The sequence below is a fragment of the Macrotis lagotis genome, chromosome 1 (assembly GCF_037893015.1).
Source record: "Macrotis lagotis isolate mMagLag1 chromosome 1, bilby.v1.9.chrom.fasta, whole genome shotgun sequence".
Taxonomy (NCBI): domain Eukaryota; kingdom Metazoa; phylum Chordata; class Mammalia; order Peramelemorphia; family Peramelidae; genus Macrotis; species Macrotis lagotis.
Genome location: NC_133658.1, coordinates 285,054,495 through 285,077,694, shown reverse-complemented (window position 1 = coordinate 285,077,694; position 23,200 = coordinate 285,054,495). Strand labels below are relative to the sequence as shown.

Here is a 23,200-nt window from a genome sequence, read left to right as displayed (position 1 = left end):
TTGCCTATAGGCGACCCATTCCCCAGAACAGGTTCTCCATTAAAGAGGGCCACTTGTATATGGAAGGGGAGAGCTAAGGAGAGTCTCAGAAGAAAGGTAGTCTGAGATGACATATAGATGTTGTTTGAAGGTTCTGAGAGTCATCTGTAACTTCAAGATGCTCCTTTCTTCTTGCCCCTTCCCCAGACTCTGCTTCATTTTTCCTGAGTTTTGACTTAACTTTGAGGGCAAAGAAGAAAGACCCACAACTCTCAAAGTATATATTGAGAGGTAGACGTTTAATTGCCCTTGAATTCAATTCCCTTACTATAGTTGAGGAAATGATGACACAGGGTGGCTAAGTGATTTTGCCTAGGGTCATACAGAAGTGTTTGAGGGAGAGCTTGAATTAAGGCCTTTCTGATTCCAAGTCCATTATGCCACCTTGCTTCCTCAGATATCAGTGTGTATTTTTTAGACTTGAGAAGTTGTTCTAAAGATCCATCAGGATGCCCATCTGTAGATCACATCCAGCCAGACAAGTAGCTATCATACACAACCAATTTGGAAACTACCCCACACAACCAACCAACTGCCCCATCATTTTACAGATAAAGAGACTGAGACCCACAGAGGTCAAGTGATTTAACTAAGATCATGAAGGTTGTAAGAGACAGGACTTGGATTTGATTCTAGGCTCTGACCTCCACAGAATCTTAACCTAAATCAGATATCATTATCTCCTGGCTTCCTTGACACCCTTCAAGTTTCTCCTAAAGTATTACCTTCTTCTAGAAGACTGTCTTTATTCCCTTTCATTCTAGTGCCTTTCTATTGGTTATTTCCTATTTAGCCTGTATATGTCTTGTTTGTACCTAGTTGTTGGCATATTATCACTCTCATTAGACTGAGAGCTCCTTAAGAAGAGAATGACTTTTGCCTTTCTTTGTATTTCCAGTTTGTGGCACATAGTAAACACCTAATAAATGTTAGTTGACTTAGAACTGAAGGAACATTTATTGATTTTTTTAAAAAAATCACAGAATTCACTCTAGAATGAAATATGAACTGCCTATAGTTTTGGTTTATCTAGTCTTCTTTTGGTACATATAATTGCTAGTTGATGACATGTTTGTAAGAATATGGTGTCCCCTTGTTGGTCTTCAGAGCCATCCTATGTTATCCAGGGCAAATCACTTAAGCTCGTGGCCTCAGAGATTTTGGGCCAGCTAGCCTCTGAGTTCCTTTCCAATTCTAGAACTGTAATCCTGTTACCAACCAGCCAGTGCCAGTTTGTCAAAGATTGTGGAGGAGGAAGAGATAATTTAGAAGTTGGGTTGATTAGGAATTAGTATGCTAAGAGCTGGCCTTATCTTTGGGGTATTAATGGGACTTGGATGCCTGAGGTCTTTGCCTTTCTATATCGTAATTTATAAGAGCTCTCATTTTTTTCTGCAAATTGTTGGGGTGATACAAGTTTGATCTTATTTTTTTTGTTTTTGTTTTTTTTAATGTTACAATGCGTGTAATTCAAGGTCCATATTCAGAAACTGGGGAAATGATAGGGAAGAGCTTCCTGGGGAGGGAGCAGGAAGCTAGATTTGTAGGGATGCCAATGGGGATGCTGCTTTACTTCTCTAATTATGGACAGTGAAGGACATCTGCCAAAAAGGCATCAACCTGACAGTAGTGGAAATGGCAAAGTAATAGATTTGTAGGTTGCATTTTTCTAGGACTATAAGGTTTGTAGGTTTGCAGAGTGCTTTCCTCACAATAACTTTGCAAAGCAGTGAGTGCCAATATTTTCTCTCTCTTTTATAGATGAAAAATGGAAAGTTCAGTGGTTAAGTGACTTGTCTGTGGCCACTCAGGGAAGTAAACTGAACTTACCAAGAGGACTGGGATGAGAATGAACCCAGGCTTCGTGGCTCCGGGTGTTGTAATCTCTCTAGCCAAGAAATGGGGCAGGGTTCTTTTAGTCCCTTCTGATGGAGAATTTAGAGACTCCTGGGTTGAAAGGGACTGCTTTTGTTGGGGAGTTGTTTCAGTCTTGTCTGACTTGTGTTAACCCAATTTGCCTCAATATCTCATCTGTAAAATGAGTTGGAGAAGGAAGGAACCATAGGAACAGGTATCACTTAATCCAGTCTTGTCCTTTTTCAAATGGAGAAACTGAGCTCCAGAAAAGAAATAGGCTCTTTCTTTTTCTATCTAATTCTCTTTATCTTTCTTTTTTTCCTTCCTTCCTCCCTTCCTTCTTCCCTCCCTTCCTCTTTTTCCTTCCTTCCTTCCTTTCTTTCTCTTTCTCATTCTCATTCTCTCTCTCTCTCCTTGTTTCTCTTTCTTTTTTTCTTCCTTTTTAGCATAGATTTGAGGCCTACCAATAGTTGTAATTTTAGACATAAAAAACAGATTTGCACTCAGATCCTAGAGAGAAATTATGCATGTGTATAGTCTCTGCTCCTCCCCGCTTTGTTTCCTTCCCTCCCTTCCTCCCCCGCCCCTTCTCTCTGCCCTGTCTCCCTCCCTCATTGTAACCTAGGCAGGCACTGGCTCCCATCCAGGAATTCCATATAATCTCAAGCCGTTCCCAGCTTCCTCAGTAGGGAACAGATCTGCTTCTGTCTTCCTCTAGTCACATCTGGAAAGTGTTACATCAGGGTGTCAGCCGTCAGAGTGACTCGGCTGCTGTGGGCTCCTCCAGAGGAGGGGAGGTCAGGAGGGGAAATAAAACCACCCCTTCCCTCCTTCCCTTCCCCATCATCTGTGCCCACCCCTTGACCGCCTTCTTTACCACTAGTCCCTCTTACTGACTCAATGACTTATACAAAATGCCTAGACTTAGGTGGGAATGAAGCCAGACAGTTTTCTAGGGAATAGACTTATCCTGGTCCTCTGGAGTGGTTGGAAGGGATCTGGGATTCTAGGTGGAGAGAAAGACTGCCCTTGGTCAGGAGGCCTAGTGTCCATAATTGGGAAACTGTTTAGCTCCAGACCTTAGGGTGGGGCCGGAGAAATTGTCTGGAATGAATGTATCCAACACTTGGAATAAAATTTAGGATGTAGAGACTGTTTAGTCCACTTCCCTCATTTCATAGATGTCTAAAACCTGAGACCCAGAGAGGGGGAGGGACTGAATTTACCTATGGTTACATATCTTGTGAGCTGTGGAACTGGGATTAGAACCCATGTCTCCTGATTCTCAGCCCAGGATTTAGTATTTTGCTTTGCCACCTGAGTTCTCCCTTTAAAAAAGTGGTAATTGAGGCCCAGTAAGGGGGATACAAAGGAGCTTTTAAATTTGTGCTCCTCAGGTGCTGTTAGACAGTTTGATGGGGAAACTTTCCAGACTTCAGACATGGAATGTTCCAGCAGGCATCCCTATTGAGATCCCTAAATGCTATAAGGATTATAGACTATTCCTAGCTCACCACTGGGAGAGTGGGGAGTATCCCAATTAAGAAAATACATCTCAGAAGAAAGAAGAAAACGTATTTCTCTCCCTTCTTTGTAAAGTTAGGAATCTATGGTTGTGGAATGATGTGTTTACTGTCAGTCTTCATTGATCAATTGATTACTACTGCTGAACTATTTTTTTCTTGTTTCTTGCTTTTTCTCTTTTTTGGAAGATTCTTTGCTTCAAAAGATTCCCCTTTGAGGAATGAAGGAAGGAAAGATGTATTTGGAAATAAAGGTGATATGAAAAACAAATGATATTGACCACTAAAGCATGTTTCAGAAGTTCATTTCTAAGTCAGAAACTTGAAATACATTTCCCCATGGAAGCATTTTATATATGTTTTTAAATAATGCACATGTATTTACATTATATATGTATGTCTGTAAATCTATCTCATGGTTAAGGCTAGTCCATCAAAGCTTTTTTTCCCCAATAATATGACAATTGCTTTGTCATATTATTTTATATTTGGTAATCTTATTTGAATTCTACAGATGCCATGGGGAAGAGATAGTAGGAATAGTAGCCCTGAGACTACTTGGACCAAGCAATAGAAAGAAGGCAGGGATAGCTTTGTATGTAGGGATTGTTTTAATTTGAGGTTTACATATAATGATTTTTTTTCACTTGTGTCTTTCTCTTTGTGATCCCTATTGGGATTTTCTTGGCAAAGATACTGGAGTGGTTTGTAATTTCTTTTTTCAATTTATTTGACAGATAAGGGAACTGAGGAAAACAGGTTTAAGTGATTTGCCCAAGGTCACACAGCTAGTAAGTTCAAATATGAACTCAGAAAGATGACTCTTCCTGATTCCAGGTGCAGTACTCTATCTTCTTCACCTTGTAGCTGTCCCTTGTAGATAGTAAGGGCTTAATAAATGCCTATTGATTGATCATTTGTTGACACCCTATTATGGGGCAATGGAAACTACAGAAAGATATCTGATAATGACAACTTGCATTTATTTAAAAATTTTCTTGTAACTTATTTGATTTGAGCTTTTACCCATTCTAGGAGATAGGTAGGGCAGAGATTATAAACTCTATTTTATAGATTGGGAAACTGAGATTTAGCAAGATCATATGACTAGCTGAGCACTGGACCCCAAGGCACCTTAGGACATAGGAGCGCTGTAAACTTAGCATGAGATTTCAGTTTTGCCTTCTCTGGGAATCAACCTGAGCAGATGCCCATGTGGTGGAGGAGAAGGGAAATTGTTTCAGTTGAAGGAAGGCTTTAAAATAATTAAAAGAAAAACAAAAGCCCCAGGATGATTATCTGGGCCCAGTGGAGGGAGTCTTCATTGCCTTTTTTCTTTTCCTACCTATGTACTTCTCCATTATCCAGGCATTAAATTCAAAGAAGGCCCAACCCAGCCTCTAGCAGTCAAAACTGGTTCTTAGGTCTCAGAACAACAGACAATTTTGTGCTGACACTGCAAGAGGAGCTAATTAAGCTAATAGTTCCCAGAGCTCTACTGACATCAGTTGATGGTATCAGTGCCAGAGATATCCAGGGCTGATAAGACACTCCCTCCTTGTTCAGTGTAATTTGTTATTAAACAAACACGGTCAGGTTCATTATGAAGAAAACTTGTCCCTCTTTTCAGGTGCCAACATGCTTTTACTTCTGCTGGGGCCCTTGCTAGGCTTTGGAACCTCGAAGGCTTCTGTTCTAAGGCAAATATTTTCACTGGGCTTGTGGGCCCTCTGAGAACCTGGGAGGCCAAGAAAACAGACCCCCTATATACTTTCTCTCTTTTAGGCTGGGTTTCCTAATCATTTTTGGAGGAGTCTGTAATAGACCCTTTTGGCAACCTGGTGAGATCTATGGGTCCTTTTTCAGAATAATATTTAAAAATGAATAAAATAAAATACATAGGATTATGTGGGAAAACAGCACTATTCAAATATTTTATTACAAAAACAGCACTATTCAAATATTTTATTACAAAAATTTAAAAAGCAAATTCAAGGATCCTATGTTTAGACCTTCTAAAATCTTTGCAGCACAAACTTAAGTCAACTCCAGTCTTCTACTCCTTTTTTGTACTTGGACAGGATTGAGAGTATTACCTGCTTCACCTTGGATGTTCTAGATCCAGAATTGTTCCTAGGGAAGAGCCATATAGGGTGTTTCCCCAAGCCCTAACCTTTTTTTGGGGGGGGGATAAGGAACAGAGGTTGCAGAGGATGAGTTTTTGAATAGTGAGTCAGAGAGGCAGTGGAGAGGAGGTAGCTCTGACCATCTAATGTTAAGAAATGACCTTTTGCTCATATATGTCTCTGTGCATAACTATGCACACATATGTATACACAACCCTTCACATATTGGTTCAGACCTGTGATTTTAGGTGTGTAGAGAAGTCCTGGGGTGTAGAAACTACTGAAACAGATTGATGTATTAGTCTTGTATGAATTTGTATTCTAGTCCTCTCTCTGATTCTTGCCACTTCTGTGGCTTTGTGCAAATCATTTAAGTAAGCTTCTCCAGGTCTTACTTGTTTCCTTCGCAAAATGTGGGGATGGTACTAAAAGACTCAAGAGGGTCCTTCCAGTTCTAGACTTATGATCCTATCTATGGTCTTATAATCTCTATCACAATTTTAGTAGATTTACTGGGCCACTGAGAAAGAAAATGGGGGGGCGGTTCATAACTTCATAGCTAAGTATTTATCAGAACTGTAGAATTCAAACACAAGTTTTCCTGACTCTTAAGACTGGCCCTCTATCCATCACATCAGGCTCCCATAAAGATATTATGTATGTTTGTGTGGGTTTTTTTTAAAGTCATATGTCTAACCATGCTTTTGTTTTGGCAAACTACATGCGCACACATATAGAATCAGCCCATAAATTTCCCACTCACCCCAAAGTGAAGCTGCCTCTCTCCTTCTTTCTTGCTGTTCCCTAAAGCTAGCTTGAGGCGGTGTTGTATGGTTGAGAAAGTTAAGGAGGTAAGTTACTAAATCTTTCTGCACCTCAGTTTCCTCAGTTGTAAATGGAGGCAATTTTACTGGCATTACCTGCTTCACATGATTGCCATGAGGAGAAGCTTTGAAGATCTAAATTTAAGTGTTATTATTTTGTGATGCTTTTTTTCTCCTTATAACCTGATTTCATTTATTTTGAAGGTTGAGGAGAGAGGGAGAACTCCCTAGTGTGATTTACCTCAAAACAGAATGGGTCACTTTGGCTAGGTGGTTGTTTTGTTTATTTATTTTTCAATGTTTGACTCTTTGTGATGTCATTTGGAATTTTCTTTCTTTTTTTTCTGTTTTGCAAGGCAATGGGGTTAAGTGACTTGCCTAAGGTCACATAGCTAGGTAATTATTAAGAGTCTGAAGCCGAATTTGAAGTCAGGTACTCCTGACTCCAGGGCTGGTGCTCTATCCACTGCGTCACTTAGTTACTCCAATTTGGGGTTTTCTTGGCAGAGATACTAGAGTGTTTTGCCAGTTCCTTCTCCAGATCATTTTAAAGATGAGAAAACTGAGGCATACAGAATTAAGTGATTTGCCCAGGGTCACATAGCTGGTAAATGACTGAGACTGGATTTGAAGCTTTCTTTACCTGGCACTCTAACCACTGTGCCACCTAGATGTCTTAGGCTAGATAAGGAATTTTTGATCACTTGTCCACATGGTAAGGGGATTCCTGTTCAGGATTGATTCAAGTGACCTCTGAGGGATCTTCATTCTCACATGAAGGGATCATATGGGTCTATTAACTGAATTCCTTACTTTTACCCTGTCGCCCCCCCCCCCCAATCTCTCTCTCTCTCTCTCTCTCTCTCTCTCTCTCTCTCTGACACACACACACACACACACACACACACACACACACACACACACAAACACACGAAAAAAGAAAAACGATTTCTTGTGCTTTGTAGTTCCCTCAGGCTATTTGCTCTTTACTCCCAGCCAAGACTTGCTGATTCTTACAGCTTCAAAAGTTGTTTTTTCCAATCTCTTTTTTATTAGATGAGGAAACTGAGGCACAGTGATGCAAAAGTCAGTTGTCCAAGGTCATGCAGGGCAGAGTTGGTAACAGCGACCCAGACTTTCTTCTCTGAGGGAAGAGAACTAGTTGTGCCATGAGAAATTCTGGGTTCCCTATCAGCTTCAGTCATAGTCATCTGTGACACTCCCATCTCCTGGAAATCATTGTGCACTGTCCTTTCCCAAAACCAAGCAAAATGTGTGGAGAACATTGACCACACTTCTCTTGGGACATAAGCAAAATTTTGCATTGGACATCAGCAGGGTTACGTTCAACAGGTTAAATGGACTTGTTGATGTTGTTCCTCTGTGTGAATTCAGGGACTGCTTCTTTCTGGCAGCCCCCCAACCCCATTAGATGCCCCCCTTCTATGTGGGGTGTGTTGCAGAGCCCCTTCTGTTGTATGAGGTTGGTTTCTCGGTAAATAGCAAGTCCCCACTAATGTTTTGCTTTCAGTAAGCAATAAATTGTCTTTTAGTGCAGAAATCACTTGTGTGCCTTTCTGTGTGTGTGTGTGGGGGGGGGGGGGAGACAGAGAGAAAGACAGAGAGACAGAGAGAGACAGAGACCCATCAACTCAATATCTTTAGAAGTTTTCTTCCTTTTTTTTTTCTTTTGGTACTTCAGTCTGTTGGGGATTTGTGAGGTGAAATTCCAGGATTGACAGAACTTTAATGTTGGAAGGGACCATCCTCATACCTCCCCCTACCCCTTCCTCCCATCTAATTCAAAACAATAAGCACCTACAATGTGTTTGTGGTTACAGATACAAAATGAAAAATAGTCACAACCTCCAAGATTACATTTTGGGGTGAGGATAGGAATAAGTGGGACCACTTTTAAACAAAAGATGGGAGAGAACACCAGAACTAGGGGTATCCAGACAGGCTTCTTTTCAGAGGAGGCACATGAATGGAGCCTTGAAGAAAGTGAAGGGATTTTAAGAGGTAGAGGTGAGAGACAATCAAGTCCAGGCATGACCAAAAGCCTGTACAAAGGTGTGGAGACAAGAGATGAAACAAGTTGGTCAGGCTGATTGGAATCAGTGTCCAATGGGAAAAAAGTATTCTGCAACAACGTTTTTAAAATGCCCTTCACCTGAAGGGCTTATATTTTATGTTAAGGCAATAGGGAGTCACTGAAGTTTCTTGAGCTGCTTGGAGAGTGAGGTCAGCCTTGTGCTCACTTTAGAAAGGTTATTTTGACAGTTGTCTAGAGTCTGAATTTAGAGGAGGGAGAGTCTTGGAAACCAGGAGACCAGTGGGGTTTACAGTCAAAGAAACTCTTAAGAGTTAGTGGCAGGGGCAGCTTAGGTGGCACAGTGGATAGAGCACTGGCTCTGGAGTCAGGAGGACATGAGTTCGAAGCCAGTCTCAGACACTTAATAATTACTTAGCTGGGTGACCTTGGGCAAGGCACTTTACCCTATTGCCTTGCAAAAAAACAAAAAAACAAAACCAAAAAAAAAATAGTCAGTGGCAGAGCTTTGTCTAGAACCCAGGTCTCCAACCCTTATTTCTAGCTTACCTGCCACATCCCATGGACCTCTGCTTGATGACTTTTTTCTCTCACATCTAGCTTAGAGAACAAGTTTTGTTCTATTTGTCAGTGAATTTGTGGATGAGTTGATACCTGGTGAATCCTTATTCTTTGATAGTCTTTGGTTCTTCTCAGCTCTTTACCACGAATCCTCCCCTCACAGCAGGGAAGTAAAACCATGGTGCCTTGCTGATTGCAACACTGCATTTGAACAGGACGCCCCTCTGTTGCTCCAGCAGCCAATTTTAGATGAAATTGGAAAAAAAAACAAAAACAAAAAACCCAAACCAATACCAGCAAAAAAAAGTACAAATCCAACCCATTAAGACCAAACAAAACAAAACAAAACACCCTACTACACAAAACACACAAAAATGCAACTAGCAGTATTTTTTCAGGCCCCCCCCCTCTTGAGCCAATGAAAACAAAATGATTGTTTTCTTTCTTGAGATTTTATATCTTTTTGCACTGTTGGAAATCCAAATGTGTTTGCTTCAGACTGGTAGAGAAATTGACTATAAACTGGGCGTGAAACAGCTTGTTCTGGCCTGAAAATATCCAATAGGACAGACTTTTTGGAGAGCCAAAGACACTGATAGGGGGGCCACAGAAAACTCTTTCTCCGGTGTTTGGTGTTTGGTTTTAACCATAGTCTGGTTCTATGGTCAATTTGCAAATGAATTGTATTGAGTTACTGGACAATTCCAGTGTGGGCCAATTTGCTGAAGAGAGATTTTTAAATTTTGGTTTCCTGGCTCTGGGAGAGAAGGGAGAATGGACTCTTTGGAGAAATTTTTACATGATGGTTACCTCCCTGATAGATCTATGGCACAGAATCATGTTTGGGGCACTGGTGGGCAAGACCATTGCTGAAAAAATTTGGTTCTATTGATATTTATTAAACAATTATTGTGTATCCAGCATGGAATAAGGACTACTTAAAAAAAAAGACCAAGGAGAAGAGAAATAATCCCTGTCCTCAAGGCATGCATAATATAGGTGAAAATCTGAAGAAATATGTGCATATTGGTGGGTGGTTAGAATGAAGTTCATGGAAGAAGGGATATATAGAGGAAGTGATCCCACTAGATTTGGAGGATGGTTAAGATGTGCGTATACAAAGGAAGAATCTTTCCTAGAAAGATATCTTTTCTGTATATATTTGTCTCTTTGTTGTCTCATCCATTAGACTATGAGCACCTTAAGAGCAGGGACCATTTGCTTCCATAGACTTAATACAATGTCTGGAACATAGAAGGCACTTAATACACATTAGTTGACTGACTGACCTTTTCCCAAACACTTTCTAATCAGGATTTCACAGAGTAATTAAGGATGTAGCTCTACATGTTGAGGATCTCATTCTCTCCATTTGTGGTCTGAGGATGCCTCTGGAAGTGTTGTGGGCCATTGAAGGCCAAGAAATGTTATTAAGTATTATGAGGACCTAAGAATTGATGGAGAATAGGGTTCTAGGGATAGACGATATCCTTAGCATAGGAATAAGGGCTTATGGGGTTATTGGTCAGAGCAGGAAAGGGAAAAAAATCAGTGTTAATATTATAGTACCATGGGTCTAGAGAAGGAAGGGACTTCAGAACCCATCTACTCTAACCCCTCATTTCACAGATAAGGGAACTGAGACCCAAGAAATTTAAATGCCTTGCCTAAGGTAACAAAGGATCTAAGTGTCAGAGGTGAGATGTGAGCTCAGGTTCTCTGAGTCTACAAAATTGACTAAATGTCAATGAATCTGTGCTCAGCAGCTAGAGAGAAACATGCTTTTTCCTACCCTTGGGAATCCTTATTTGACCAGACCCAATTTTTTATTCCATTTTCTCTGTGAAGGGTTTCTTGCTTATCTTGGTAGGTAGTTATATTTTTTCCTCTGAGCTTAGGCGGTATTTAGACTGTATCACACAATCTGGCACTTGATTATATACTGCTTCATATTATCCCCTAATTGTCTCATGTGTATGCGTCTCAGTGTCCCAATTTAGACTGAGCTCCTGGATGGCCAGGCCTGAGCCTTATCCTCCTGTGTCCTGTTTACCCTGCCAGTATTTGAAGTAGAACTCAGCACAATCTCAGTAAATGTATAGGCAAATCTGGTTTTGAGGTTCTGGCTTTGCTTGCATCCTAACTTTATGACCTTGATTGTGCTTTACCCTTCTGGGTCCCAGTTTCTTCAACTGTAAAATGAACAGATTGAATTAGATCTCCAAGGTCCTTTCCAGTCCTGAATTGTGTGGTTCTTGAATGAATTTATTGTTGTTGTTGGTCATCCTTTGTTCTCAAAAAGGACCAAAGCCATTAGGAGGGTGATGACTTGACTTGCAAGTGAATTGGATTTAAGCTGTTGTAAGGTCATCAGCCTCACTTTCTCCTCCAGAGTCATTGGAATCTACTGCTAAGACATAAAGTCAGAAGACTGGCAATTGTTTGGGATCCAGGCTGGGGGAGATCTTGGCCTTTTTATACTAAGATCTTTCCCAGGTCTTAGTTTTTCTGAGTCAACATCCATTCAGTTTAAGGCTAGGTAAGAAATGAGGCAAAGGTTGGCCTACCATGGAAACTTACTGAAGGGTTGTAGATAGCGCTAAAGATTAGGGTAGAAATATCTAGACCCACCAGATGAAGGAAGCCAGGGGTGATTGGTTGTGGCAATAGGAATAGTGTGTCATTCCTCTGTTTTGGGGTTTGGTTCTTTCACAGGCAGTGATGAAGTGGTAAGAAACAACATTTCCATTCGTAACACCAATGATGAAAAAGAGTGTACTGACAATCCACTCTGGGGACTTCATTCAGTTGTATTTCAAGTAGTAATCTAGTCCTAGTCTTGGAAATCTGGTGGATCTGAGTAGATGTACCAGAGGTTGTCTTTTAGTTATCATCCCGCAGCCCGAAATCTAATATCTAGTTCACAAGTCAGTGAACTACTGGGACAAAGACCTGGGGACACAGACAAAACTGACGAAGACTTTGGCCTCAAGAAACTTATTTTCAATTAGTAGAGATAACACAAACACACATATAAATTATATAATACATTTTTAATACACACACATACATATATGTTCAAAGTAAAGCAAGTAAAAACAAAGTAATTATTTTGGAGAGAGGGAAACCCTCTCATTCAGCAAGTCTTTTATCTTTGGCTAGGTTCCATGTGCTTAAGTGCTGGAAAAGAAACTTTATTTTGAACTGAAACAGTTCCTCAAGGAGCTTATATTCTATAAGAAAAGATAACAGTTATCTAAATAAGCATATTCAAAACAATGCAAATTGGATAGAGGTACATTTTTTTTTTGGTGGGGAAGTGACTAGTGGGTGAGGGGAGGGGAAGGGAGTGGGAAAAAAACATCCAGGTAGGCTTCATGGAGAAGGTGTTTCTTGAGCAAAGTTTTGAAGGAAATAAAATTCTAAAAGATGATAATGGTGGTAGTGGTGGTGGTTTATGAAATCAGTATGTGTCATAGTGGTCAGGGAGAATGTCCTAGGTACTTTTAATAGTGAAATTTACTGTCTGTGTGGCCCTACATCTTTCCAGAATTGTGTATCCAGGTGAGTGCATTTGCTGAGATGGATCTGGCCTGAGTTCTAACCTTCCTGTGTCATCAGCACTAGGGTTTCTGTCTAAGGTACACTGGAGTCTAGCAGGAGTGGTCCCCCCAACAGCGGCCCCAGCTGCAGCCCAGATCCCTGGTGACTTATTTGTTGTTGGTTTTTTCTCCTCACGGGTTTTGTCTTGAAGACGTTTGCGCTGAGTTCCAAGGGAGCAAAGCTGGGAATCCCAGATGGCCCTGCGGCTACATTGCCCAATCTGTAAACACAAACTGGGCCGGGCAGAGAGGGGTGGTGGGAGAACTCGGGTAGGAATACCTAGACCCACCAGATGAAGGAAGCCAGGGGTGTTTAGTTGTGGCAATAGGAATAGTGTGTTGTTCCTCTGTTTTGGGGTTTGGTTCTTTCACACACTTCCATTTAATCCTTTCCCAGTGAGGCGTAATTTAATCACCTCTCTGAGAGTTAGGCCACTGCTGGGGGGGGGGGCAGAATTACAGCTTTTGCTGTTTACAGATCAGGACTGAGAGACTGAGAGGGATGTAAGGGGCCTGGGAAGGAGGACAACATCTTGTCCTTTAACTCTTTCCATCTGAGGAATTTTCCCCAAAGCCAGCTGAAGACTAGGAAGGCCTTAGGACTAACAGAGCTCAAGAGACTGGGAATGGGGAGGGAGGGAGGGAGACGAAGGAAGGAAGGAAAGAACGAGTATGCCATGGCTTGTAAGGCTTTCACTGCTAAAAATAGAGCCAGGGTTAATGGGTCAGCAGAGTAGATGGCTGCTCTGGGAGTGACCACTATCCCCCAGCTTCCAGAGGTTCATGAGAGCCCCAGATGGATGAGGGGAGCACTTGGAATTGTGGAATCATATGATATCTAAGGAGGGTTCTTCAGCATGTAGAATGTCAGAGTTGGGAGGACCCTAGAACAGAGAATGCTATTGCTAGAAGGATCTTAGAACAGAGAATGTTAAGATTGAAAGAGACCTTTTGAAAATAGTATGGTTTTAATGGAGAATATCAAAGCTAGTATTACTTTTAGAATATTGACATAGAATATTGAATTCTAGGGATGTGCTGGTAAATGTCTAACAAATGGATCTCCTTTGCATTAGTCACTTTTTCTCCATTACTTTCTTAAGTCTAACCAATCACTAAATAAATTAAAGTAAAATAAAATAAAATAAATTAAGCCTTGATTTATGGCTTTTGCTGATTTCTGAGGTATAAATGCTCACACTGTAAATTTAACAACTGACTTAATCTGAAACTGGTTCTAGCTTGCTTCTGGGTGATTGAGAGCAAACTTAGAATAATGTTACATGTAAAAGCTGGGAGAACTAAAGAGGAATAAGCAATGACTTCTCCAAGGTCATACAGAAGCAAGTGGCAGAAGTGAGATTAGAACCCAAGTCTTATGGCTCTTGGTTCAGGGCTCTTTCCACGTTCCACTCTCTTAATCCTTGAATCCACTCTTAGCAACGTCTTCTTTGGAACTCTAATGCTGGCAGTGTTTTAGAATGCTTTTAAGCCAGCCGTTGAGAACTCAAGATGAACTCTCATTTCACTTGTAAAAGCCTCCCTCCACACTTAGTGACTGGTGGTACAGTCAGCACAGGACTCATTATGAGGGATGAGGGTAGAGTGGGCAGGATAGTGATTGGACCACCATACGGATTGGTTACTGGGGAGAGAACAAATAGATGTACCAGAGTAAATGAACAATTTATATAAAAAAAAAAAGAGTCCTCTTTCCTTACAAAAGAAAAATCAAGAGATTATTATGAGAGGAAGGAAGGTCTGAGATGATGGTGAGTATCTGGAGTAGAAAGACTTTTTAGATGAAAAATGGGATATCTTCTCAGGGAACCATTCTTCATGAAAAGGGAGGCGAGGGGGGTGGTATTGAAGAATGGGAGAGTGGGATTGGCCCCTTCCTGAATTCATGTGCTATGTGTTGAAATGCAAGTTGATGTTATTGGGTAATGTTGAAATGCAGAATGATTTCTCAACATCCTGCATGTCACAGACATGGGCCTGGGGTTCCAGTGCCACTTCCACCACTAGGGGACCTGAACAAAGCATTTATTTGGTTCTTGAGGCTAAATGAGTTCAAGGATTGGATAGCATTTTGTGTACCAAAAACCAGAGTTAAGGTATCAGAACTGGAAAGGACCTTTGGACATCATAGTCTAGGCTCCTCATTTTTCAGATTAAGAAACCAAGATATGGACATCCAGCTGTACAAAGGGCCTTATCTATCTATCCATCTGTTGAGTCATCTTTTCTTGTATGATCAGCTTTCTAAACTCATGTCCCTTTCCCCCCTCAGATGTATTCTTAGAAAATTGAATGTAAAAATGAATTATTGTAAGACTGAAATGATGTGAATCCTTATTGGATAGATTTGTGTCACTGTATTTTTGTCTATCAGATTTTTTTTAAGAGGAGTACTCTTAAAGGGTTCTGAGTCCCCTTTATATAAGTATAATTGCCTGCTGGTGGGTCTACCTCCCTCAAGACTCCAGTTCATTCTCTATTTGGTCACTAAAGTGATTTTCCTGAAACATAGTCTGACCATGTTACTTCTCTACTACTCAGTCAACTACAGTAGCTTCCTGTCACCTTCTGAAAAGCAAATATAGAACACTATTTGACATTCAAAACCCTTGATAAACCTAGCCCCCTCCTACCTTTCCAGTCTTTTTACATCTTTCTCCTTGATGGGTACTTTTTGATGCAGTGATGCTGACTTTCTAGCTGTTCCACAAACAAAACCCTTCCATCTCTGCTCTAGGCATTCTTTATGACTATCCCCCGAAGTATGCTAGGTGTGCTCTCCCTTCACTCTAACTGTGGACCTCCCTAGCTTCCTTTTAAGTCCTAACTAAAATCCTACCTTCTATAGAAAGGTTATGATAACCCTTCCTGATTCCAGTACTTTCTTTTTCTTAGCTATTTCCTACTTATCCTCTATAAAACTTGCTATGTGTGTGTGTGTGTGTGTGTGTGTGTGTGTGTGTGTGTGTGTATTTTTCTGTATTTTCTCCTCCAGTAGATTGTAAGCTTCTTGAGGAGAGGAACTCTTTTGCTTCTAATCTTATGCCCAGAGTTTATCACAGTGTCTGACACTTCATAGGCTCTTAATGAATGTTTATTGAATTGAATATGTGGTTGCAGTAAGATATGAATGGATGTCCATATGTGTATTTATCTGTCTGCATATAGAGATAGATACACCACCCTATTCTCCATTCTGTTGTAAAAGCGTTTGGGGAGAGGCCTGTAAGCCACTTAGTAGTTTTATGATCTTGAGCAAGTCACAGCCTCCCTGAACCTCAGTTTCCTGAGGATTCAGATTAGATGGGCTTCTCAGATCCCTTCTAGCTCATCATAAACCTAATGAGACCCTCTTCTAGCTGGCTATGACTCTCCCCCTCCCCACCCCAGCCCTGTAGTTTACTCCTCCCAGCTCTTACCATGGATGAGAGAGAACTGCCAATATGATGAGAGTTTTGGTTCAGGTTTGGGAGGCCAGTTGAATGGTCAAGCCATGTTAGAGGCAGTGGCTTCATTATCAGAATCTTGGCAAACAGCTCTGGATTTGTAGATGGTCTTCAGTGTCATCTTCTATCTATATTGAGCCTGAAGTCTTGAAAGGACTGAGGAGGTCAGTTGGCTTGTGGTTTTGCTTTAGCAAAAGTGATAGCAGCAACAGATCATTCTTCAGGGAGAGAATACTTCTGCCAGAGCTTACAAAGGTCTGACCCTTTGAATTTTGTCTCTAATGGAAGAAGATGAACATAAGTCATTCATGTTCTTTTGCCCTTCCATCCTGCAAACTGTGTCATACTGACATGTCTTAAAGATTCTCCAAATAATTTAAGCACCTGGATTTCCTGTATTATCTGGTTCTTTGTTCTCAACTAATTTCCTCCTTTTTCCCCTGAAAATTTTTCCCAAAGAAGGGTCATGCCTTGAGATGGGTATATGTGTGTAGGAAGAAATAGTTCCCAGGGCTCAATCTTATTAATCTGGATAAATCCAATCTTCATCCCCTCTAAGCCTCAGTTTTTTTTTATCTGTAAAATGGGACTAGTAATAAGTACCTGTATCACCCATCTCACAGGGATGTTGTAAGGATGTAAGGAACTGAACTATACCTCTCAGGCTCGTGATTGGCTTTTAAATCTTCACCTTGGCTGTTTCTCCTGACTTTTTCTCTTGAGAGAGACATCAGCAAGGTTTGAGGCCAAGAAAGGAGTCCAGGGACCTTTTCTGGCAGAATGAGACAAAATATGCTTTGGGGAGACTAAGGCTCAGCCACATAGGCTAATAATGCCAGAGCCCCCAGAGACCTGAATGGGGGGGCATTAGTCTCGTTATGCAAAGTCTTGGGGTTTCTAGGAAATGTTGTGAACTCAGAATGGTACAGGGTGTGTGTTTGTGTGTGTGTGTGTGTGTGTGTGTGTGTGTGTGTGTGTGTGTCTGTTTAATGTTTAGCTCCCTAACATTTCTTGGCAGAGAGGGGCTTTGCTTTACACATCAGTTTTTCAGTCCTCTTTATTTAACTAATGAAAGAAATCAGCGTGCGGCAGAGGGGCCAGTTGAGGGTCACCCCAGGGTAGCACTTGGCTTCCAACTCTTAGATTCTGTAATATGGTGAATTAATGGCAGGACTGGAATTAGTGGTTACCAGTCAGCATAGCTAGCAATATCTAGCAAATTTGCAAATTTGCTTTATATTATATTATATTCTCTCACTTGATTCTTAGAAATCTTTAAGGTAGATGCTAATATTAACAGCCTTCACCTTCACCCCCCCCCCCCCAGTTTTTGCAGATAAGGAAACGAAGGCTGCAAGAGGTCAAGTGACTTGCTCAGAGTCACACAGCTAGTGTCTAAGGAAGAATTTTAGCTCAGGTTTTACTAACTCCAGGCTACCTGATTTTGCTTTAGACCCTAGGCTTCCTGACTAATGATATAATTGCACTAGTATGGATCTATTTGGCTTTTGGCTTGGGGGCTTGCAGTGGAGTTGGGGGGAGAATGGCTGACTAACCAGTGTTGATCCATACCTGGCTCATGCTGACATGTGGAAGTAAGAGTAAGAAGAGAGTATCTGTTATCTGGATAGGACAAACTGTGAGCTCTTCATTATCATTATTTCCTCCCCACTTTCCTCTCTGGTGCCTTGTCCTTCACTCTCAAGCCTTTGATTTATGGGTGAAGTATGATGGTATCAGTTCTCTAATTAAGGACTAGGCCAGCAGCATGCGACAGTGCATGAAATATTTACTGACTCGTGTGGGGACCTTTCAGCCAAACTGATCACAAACCACTTTGTGTAAGGGTCTCCTTACCCATCACCCTGGAATGCAAGCCTAAGTTTGCGTGGCCAATAGGGATCCCATGCAGAGTATCCAAGAGGGACATAGCTGGTGGGTGGCCAGTCATTAGGAGCTAGGATGTGTCCTGAGATGGGGAAATAAAGGTGCCTTGGGGACTTCTGAGATGGAACTTGTAATAAATCTGAGCAGGATTTCTCCAGTTGAAACCACCTACTCAATTCCCAGTTCCCTGATTTAGATCCTAAAAGTTGATGTGGAAATGAATGAATGAATGAATGAATACAAAATCACTGCGAAATTCTATGGATACAGATAGAATAGTGACATAACTGCTGTTCTCAAGGACTTCATACTTGAATTGGTGAGAACATATATTAGACAATTCAGCTCTAGGTTAGATAGAAAGACCTAGGAATCCTAAGAGTGCAGTAGTGAGTGGTACAGTTGACAAAACAGAGGGGCCTTTAAGATACATTTGCAGGTAGATTAGCCCTATAGATCTTTCATCTTACTGAAAGCATTTGGTTGGTGACTCCCTGCTTTTTTACATATTGGAGGACTTGAAGGGGCCCTACCTATCTACCACCTTTGGGAAGGCAGGGGAGTAGACTTGAGGGTGGGAGAGAGATTCAGGGTTTCTTCCTACAGGGTGGCAATCGGTGTCTAGAGGAGTGGGAATGGCCAGGACAATTTGCAGAATGTTAGGGGAAGGGAATGGCTAGGCACTTAAATTAGAGCTTAGAATGGTTCTGAACATCCTGAGATAGGGGAAATCAAGCAAAGAGGGATGAGCTCCTCTGCTAGTAAGGGGTCTTATCGGCCATGCTCAGGTGAGCAGACTTTGACCCCAACAGGGATAAAAAGATTGACAATGGCCTGGGTGCCCTGCCCTCAAGGGACTTACAGGCAACTTTGCCTAAGCCCTCTTCTCTTGTATCCCCTACATGCTTGCATAGGGCCCATTACATGTTAGGCTCTTGGCAAAGATTTATTGTGTGAAAGAAGGTAGTGAGAAGCACATTGTATGAAGAAATTGTACAGCGAGGGAGAGAGAAGGTGCCAACATTATTTAACAGTTAATGAACTCAGCAGTTCAGTCTCTCACCAAGTAGCAAACTTGTCTATCTATCAGCTATGACTAAGGGGTGAATTTTGATGGGCAGTAAATATCCCATCATCCTGGGATGAAGGAGAGAGGCATGTGGGATTAATGAACTCATTCTTTGTAGAAGAGACATCCTCCTTCCCTCCTGCACCATCTTTACCTGGGCCCCTGTTGAGTTCTTGTCTTCCAGGGTCATGTTTGCATTCCTCCTCTGCAACCCCCCCTTCTCCACTTTGCTGGTTTCCTTGTGGTCTCTTTTATATTCTTTGTGAATTGAATCATAGAGGCAGGGAGTTAAAAGTGACCTGAGAAGTCATCTAGTCCAACTTACTCATTTTCCTGATGGTGAATCTGAGATCCAGAGCAATCAATCTGTCAGTCAGGTTGACAGTTTTTACGCTCCTACCCCCTGGGCCAGAGGTATTTCTACTATTCCATACTACTCCTCAAATATTTATTGATAGTTTCAAAATTAGACTTTGGGGTGATGAATTTTCTCTCCTCCCTGTTTTTCTGCTGGTTCTATGGGATTTCTTTTTTTCTTTTTCTTTTTTTTTTTTTTTGGTGAGGCAATGGAGTTAAGTGACTTGCCCAAGCTCACATAGCTAATAAATATCAAGTGTGAGGTGGGATTTGAATTCAGATTCTCTTGACTCCAGGGCCCCTGGGTTTGTATTTTTTTTAGGTTTTTTTGCAAGGCAAATGGAGTTAAGTGGCTTGCCCAAGGCCACACAGCTAGGTAATTATTAAGTGTCTGAGTCTGGATTTGAACCCAGGTACTCCTGACTCCAAGGCTGGTGCTTTATCCACTGCACCACCTAGCCGCCCCTTGGGTTTGTATTTTAAGAGATAGAGAAGATGGGACGAAGCATCTTTAGTTTATCCTAGTGAAATTGAGGCTTAGTAGGTATAAGTCAGTAAGACAATTAATAAGCCTTTATTAAGTTACTACTATGTTCCAGGGACTGTGTTGTGTGATTGGAATATTTCTCTCATTTCTTGGCATCACTTTTGATCCAGAAGCTCAGGGAGCAGCTGTTGAAACTTGCTCCTAGAAAAGTGAAATTGCTTCAGACAAGTGTGAAGAGTCTTTCTCACCTTGAACTCCTCCAGGAGGGTACACCGCAGCAGGGACAGGAGGTTTGGTGCAGGCTTGGAGGACTTGGGTTAGCAATGTTTTTTCATTTCTGAAGGAATTTGGTGGGCTACTATGCTTTCCTTCTACTTCCCTCTTATTTCTAGAACATTTTCAGGGGTCCCTCCAACTCATAGAAGAGACTTCCCTGTCCCTGCCCCATTATATTGCTTTATTTGCAGCCACCTCTGGGGTGGAGGCAGTCTTCTTTGGTGGTTACAAGGAACCACACTGGCCTCCTAGTGGCAGACCTTGTTCATCTTGCTGTGAGTGATGCTTGCACCTGAAAGGTTTTGAAAGGGCAGGACACCATTAAAATGTGGCTAATGAGGAAGAGTCATTTGGGAGGAGAAAAGTTGTCACCTCTGTTCAGTCCTCAAAGTGCTAACCTTTGGTTTCCTGTATTGCTTGGGGGCATAGAAAAATGCTGTATAGTTTTAAATAAGATTCACTTTTAGAAAATTTGCCACAATAGGCTATAGATATAAGGGAAGGTATTAAGGCAATAGACTAAAGCATAGAAAACCATTGGATAAACTTCAGGGGTGTCTTATAATATTCTGATCTCCTTTTTGTTTTTTATTCATTTCAGTTGTGCCCAACTCTTTGTGACCCCATTTGGGGTTTTCTCCACAAAGATAATGGAGTGATTAGCTGTTTGCTTCTCCAGTTCATTTTATAGATGAAGAAACTGAGGCAAACAAGGGTTAAGTTACTTGCCCAAAGTCACCTAGCTAGTAAGTATTTAAGGTCAGATGTGAACTAAGGAAGATGAATCTTTCTGATTCCAATCTATCTACTTTGTTCCCTAGCTATCATTTTAATCTCCTAGAAGTTCCAACTTCTCCGTTTTATAGAGGAGTCTGGATTTGAATTCAGGTCCTTTGACTCTAAATCCAGACTCCTTTTCTTTATCTGTTCTTATTTGTTTCTGAGATTACTAGTTTGATCCAAAACAAGTTCATACTAGTTTGTTATTTTTTATTATTATCATTTTGTTCTTTTTACCTCTACATTCAGTGAGGTAGGTGTAGATGAAAAGCCTTCCTTAAATGAATCACTTTTCTTTTGTGTATCATGTTTTTGTGCTTGGGTAAATAAAATTATTGATCTTCCTAGTTTCGTGAGCATGTTGGGATGCAGCTCATTGAAAGTGTCTTTGAAACAATTCTGGTATCATGTAATGTTTCTTCCTCTTCCCATGAGATTTTGATTTCTTTTGCTAGAATTCTATTTTGAGACTTTTTTTTATTCCTTGTCATTTGGAGGTTATTAAGTATTGGGTATGGGAACAACTATTAAAAAACATCATTCTTAAGGTCTATGTCCAGGTGACCGTGGGTGACAGTTTTGTTTGTAGTGATGCTCTAATTCCAAAACAACTTATTTGTTATTTTTTAAAGGATATTTTGGGCTTATATTTGTAACACAGGTATTTATTTGTTGGTTTCTGGTAAATAGAATAATAGAATGATAAAACAATAATTTACACACATACACAACACTATATATATATTAATATAATAAAAAGTAATACTTGAAAAGTGTAAAGCACTAGAGAAGGATTATAACATCTAATGCTTCTTCCTTTTCCCCGTGAGATTCTGATTAGACTTAGTGAACTTGAATAAACTGGAAAGGCATTATGGTGTTTGGTTGTCAATAGTGTGGTCCTTGGATTCTGAAGGACCCTGAGACCCTTTAAGGGGATCTATATAGACAAACCTATTTTCATCATAATGCTGTTACAAATAAAAACACAATGTAAGGTGTCCCAAAGAATTAATACATTTTTGAGTTTAAAACTGTACTATGATTCTTGTGTGGTGCTATTATTATTCTCAGCAATAGTTCATGATTCTGAAGTGCTATGTTTTGGAACAATGACTGAGGAACTCAGTGAGGGAGATACTGCTTTTCTTAGATGAAAAACAAAGCAAAGCAAAGCAAAACAAAACAAAAACAAAAGCCTGAGGCTCAGAGTGACTCCCATTCACACCTTCTGTTTTCAAGTCTAATGCCTTTTTTTCTACTTGGGGTTCTTAAACATTTTGCTTTTAGTTCTCCTTGACATTTTAAAAAATCATTGATGATTCCAAAGAATTTTTGTTTAAGAGGCTTAAACATGAATATTTATCATGTGAAAAATAATATGTGAAAAAATGGTTAGATTTTTTGAAATATTTATTAATACATTTAAAAATAATAATACGAAATCCATTAACCTTAACATAAATTATAGAGTTTGTTTTAACAAAAAGCCCATACTTCCCCTTCCCCCATCTTAGTACAAAATGGGACATTGTTTTACACATTTTTGCAAATTTCTTTAATGCTTAATGGAAGACAGTTGGATTCTTGTATCTGTTTCTACATTTACTCTGTTGTAGTATTTGGTTCAAGAAAATTTGGCCTCATAGTTATGTAGTTGGAAAAGAGGTGAATTTTAATAGGCAAATAATGACAGCATTATGATGCAAATAGTTTTGTCTGTACAGATCCCCTTAAAGGGTCTCAGGGTCCTTCAGAATCCAAGGACCACCACTATTTAGAACCAAATACCTAATTGCTTTTCCAGTTTATTTAAGTTCACGAGGTCTAATCAGAATCTCATGGGAAAAGGAAGAAGAATTAGATGGTTTCCTTCTTTCTGGCTGCTACTGGAATTATCTCAAGTTCACTAGATGTAGAAATTTATTTTAGGGGGTTAAAAATAGTTTTATTACTTATAAAAACCATAATATTTAATTTGGTTCCTGATTTGTTAGATCAGTGTCATTCTTTCTGGATATTGGTTCATGCTTTAACTCAAGTTTCTGGTATAGGGAAAGATCTGACCTCTGAATTTCCCCAGAATAGCCCCAAACTTGGAATTTCCTGGGCCCAAGGGAACTCAGAGGCCTAGGTTCTTCTGTTCCTAGGTTCAGGATTCCTCTATCCACCACTTAAAGTAGGAGTGAGGGTAGATAAATCTAGTGGTACTGTGAGAGTTCCATCCAAAGCTTAAAGGAAGCCAGTAGAGACTGTGATTGGGGCCTTGCCCAAGAGAAACTATCTTTAGCC

At 40.6% G+C, this 23,200-nt stretch overlaps 1 protein-coding gene across 4 annotated transcripts in view; it reads left to right on the top strand.

Annotated features, from left to right (window-relative positions):
* RXRA (retinoid X receptor alpha) overlaps nt 1-23,200 on the top strand; it is a 441,978-nt gene that overhangs the window by 261,042 nt on the left and 157,736 nt on the right. The gene's annotated exons all lie outside the window — the stretch shown is intronic.